The sequence below is a fragment of the Canis aureus genome, chromosome X (assembly GCF_053574225.1).
Source record: "Canis aureus isolate CA01 chromosome X, VMU_Caureus_v.1.0, whole genome shotgun sequence".
NCBI classification, from domain to species: Eukaryota; Metazoa; Chordata; class Mammalia; order Carnivora; family Canidae; genus Canis; species Canis aureus.
In genome coordinates this window covers 92624122-92628140 of record NC_135649.1, presented here as the reverse complement: position 1 = coordinate 92628140, position 4019 = coordinate 92624122, and positions in this window count along the sequence as shown.

The following is a 4019-nucleotide window of genomic DNA, read 5'->3' as shown; positions in this document are numbered from 1 at the left end:
CCATCTAGTTCTAAGCTTTTATTTTTTGGGTAGGTTTTTTTTTTTTTTTTTTTAAGATTTTATTTATTTATTCATGCGAGACACACAGAAAGAGAGGCAAAGACATAGGCAGAGGAAGAAGCAGGCTCCATGCAGGGAGCCCAATGTGGGACTTGATCCCTGGTCTCCAGGATCAGGCCCCGGGCTGAAGGCAGCACTAAACCCCTGAGCCACCTGGGCTGCCCTTTTGGGTAGTTTTCGATTACTGATTCAATCTCCTTATTTGTTATTGATCTGTTGAGGCTTTCTATTACTTTTTTTTTAAGATTTATTTATTTATTTATTCATGATAGAGAGAGAGAAAGAGAGAGAGAGGTAGAGAGGCAGAGACACAGGAGGAGGGAGAAGCAAGCTTCATGCCAGGAGCCCGACGTGGGACTCGATCCCGGGACTCCAGGATCGCGCCCTGGGCCAAAGGCAGGTGCTAAACCGCTGAGCCACCCAGGGATCCCCTTTCTATTACTTCTTGATTTAGTTTTGATAGGTTGTGTATTTCTAAGAATTTACTGTTTCTTTTAGATTTTCTGATATATTGGCATATAATTGTTTGTAATAGTCCCTTATGATTGTTTCTATTATTGAAGCATCTGTTTGCAATGTCTACTGTTGTTTCTGATTTTAGTAATTTGAGCCTTTCTTTTTTTTTTTCTTAGTTAATGTACCTAATGGTTTGTTGGTTCAGTTTAATTAAACTGTTGAGTTTTATATTATTTTTCTATTCTCATTTGACTTATTCTGCTCTTTTGTTTTGTTTTGTTTTTTATTCCTTCCTTCTGCAATCTGTGGCATATGCTCTTTTCCTGATGAGGGCATAGCAGTAGTTCATTCTCAGGGAGGGTAACAGCAGCAGCTCATGGGCCTGGGGCAGGAGAGGAAAGGTGGGACAGTATGCAAGCTTTGGCTCCAACTCTGGGGGGCTGGGTGAGGAGGAGTGCAGTGGCAGCCCCAATCTTTGGCAGTTGACAGAGCAGTATCTCCTTCTCCAAGGGGCATGGTGATGGTGATTGCCATCACTGTGTAGAGCACAATATTGGTTTTTGGTGGGGATGTGGCAGTGTGAACTACAAGCTACTTACTCCATCAGCTGGGCTCAGCATTGGTGAAGACTGCAGTGCTCCTCAGTGGCAAACACTGCTTTTGTCTGTGGTGATGACAAGGGTCACTGGAGTCTTCTCCCTCTCCTTTTCCCACATGGATCATGATTGCAGCTGAGCAGATTCCTCTTGATGCTGAGTTGCCATCTGCCATCTTGCTGATATCACTGACCTCTATTACTTCTGATAAGATGTCATCTGTTAATCTTACGGGGTTCCAACAAAAGTGATGAGTCACTTTTTTTTCCTGCTGTGTTGAAAATTCTCTTTGGCTTTCAACATTTTTTTTTAAGATTTTATTTATTTATTGAGACACAGAGAGAGAAAGAGAGGCAAAGACACAGGCAGAGAGAGAAGCAGGCTCCAGGCAGGGAACCCGACGTGGGACTCAATCCTGGGTCTCCAGGATCATACCCTCGGCTGCAGGCAGTGCTAAACAGCTGCGCCACCGGGGCTGCCCAGCTTTCAACATTTTTAAAAATTTATTTATTTATTTATTCATGAGAGACTCAGAGAGAGGGGCAGAGATACAGGAAGAGGGAGAAGCAGGCTCCTCATGGGGAGCCCGATGCAGGAGCCAAAGACAGGTGCTCAACTGCTTATCGAGCAACCCAGGTGTCCCTGGCTTTCAACATTTTGACTACAATGTGTTTGGGTGTGGATCTCTTTGCATAATAGTTCTTGGAGTTTGAGCTTTTTGGATTTGTAGATTAATGGTTTTTCCTAGCTATTATTTTTCAAATATTTTTCTGTTACTTTATCTTCTTTCCTCTAGGATTCTTATTACACATATATTAGTCTGGTTAATGGTTTTCTATATTTTTCTGTGCCTCTTTATTTTTTCTTTATTTTTTCCTCTGTTGTATAATCAGATTGTATAATCTCTATCAGTTTATATTTTAGTTCACTGATTTTTCTTTCTGTTCAAGCTATTATTAGCCACTCTATTGAACTTTCAATGTTATTTATACTTTTTTTTTTTTTTTTAAGATTTTATTTATTTATTCATGAGAGACACAGGGAGAGAGATAGGCAGACATAGGCAGAGGGAGAAGCAGGCTCAATGCAGGGAGCCCGATGTGGGACTCAATCCTGGAACTCCAAGATCATGCCCTGAGCCGAAGGCAGACGCTTAACCACTAAGCCACCCAGGCGTCCCTATTTATACTTTATAACTCCAGATTCCTCATTTGTTCTTTTTAATAACTTGTCTTTAATGCAATACCATCATCATACCTTTCTTTAATTCTTTAACTATGAGTTCCTTTGGTTTTTGAACATATATACATAGCTGCTTTGAGGTTTTTAATCTAATAAAGCCACTGTAATCCAAATTTATAGACAGGTGGTATTGCCAGCTTTTCTCTCCTATGTTTAGGTCACACTTCCCTGTTTCTTTATCCTTTAAAAAAAAAAAGCTGGATAACTTAGATAATTTATTGTAGCAACTCTGGATACTGACCTTTCTCTGGAGGTGATTGAGATGGTTGTTTTTTGCTTGTTTGTTTTTGTGATTTAGCTCAACTATTTCTACAAAGTGTATTTCTCCTCGGTTATTTTTTCTCTTGTTTTTGTCTTTCAGTCTGGCTACGTTGAGTTCCCTTGTGTTGTTAAAAGGCACTTATTGGTGCCTTATTGGTCAAGTTTGTGCTTAAGCCCTCCTAGCCAGTTGTATTTTCATTCTTTGCCAGTCTGTAAGTAGCTTATAGACTGCTGTCTGAGTTTAGGGAATTTATATTTTTGGCCATATATTCTGCTGGGCACTAGTAGCTTAAAGTTTCCCTCTCTGATAACTCTAGATAGAGTACTGCTTTGGGTATGTATACAGTGTTAAAGACTGCCAGTGATGACTGTGATATTAGTTTTAAGCCTTTCTTCTTAGAAAATGCCTGGGTTAGAGTACTTCACTGGATCATCAGTGTTTTGTCAGAGGCTTTAGTTAATCCCCAAGTGTCAGTAAAACTTCTGCCCTGTATTAATGGATCTGTGTGTGGCCTGCCTCATGTCCTTCTCTAATTGCTTCTGAATGGGTGCAGTATAATGCATATGCACAGACTTCATCAACTCTGGGGTTGGCTGTGATCCCAAGAGGGCTTTTCATGGCTTATTCCTTGGTTTTCACTATTAAAGTTCTGGCTGTTCGGTTAATTTTTTTTTTATATCAGAACTACCACCTTCAGTCCATCAAGGTGTCCATTGTTTTCAACAGCACCCTTGGGGATGAGTTCTCTACTCACTATTACAAATAGTGTCCATCCATCTCCTCAGTCAGAGCTGAGGAGTTCTTGGCCTATAAAGTTTATCTTTGTTCTTGGAAAGAACCCCTGTGTCACTGCACTGGAGGTGATGGTGAGGACCCACTTTTCCAGAGTAACAATCCCATCCTAACAATGGGCACTGAGGGATTGAGGTATTATCTCTGATTTTCTCAGCTTGCCCCTCCAGACATGAAACTTCTATCAGTGAGCTAGGGCTCTGAGAGGTGGGGCCAGTATTCTTGGCCTGCAGCAACTGAGGTAGAGCTTTCACTCAATAATTGAAAACTGGATGTGAGAAGGGAGACCAAACCTCTCTTCTCCCCGCTCACAATAGAGATTCTGTACTTTGGGAGTGAGAAGAACGAGAAAAACCAGCAGTGTGCCCCTCCTGAGATGAAAATATAGCCTCAGACTGGAAGCTGAGATGACAGAGATCTAGATTATTCTTTGCTGCATATGCCTGGAGTAGAACTTTGGTAATACAGTAGTGTGAATCGGTGGGTAATGGACTATGTTGCAGCTCAAATGCCACAGATTCTCACTGTCCTTACATGATTCAGTAATTTTTTTAAGTGTTTCTCCTATGCAGTATGGATGGTTTTAAGAAAATTTCCAGAAACTTTAAAAG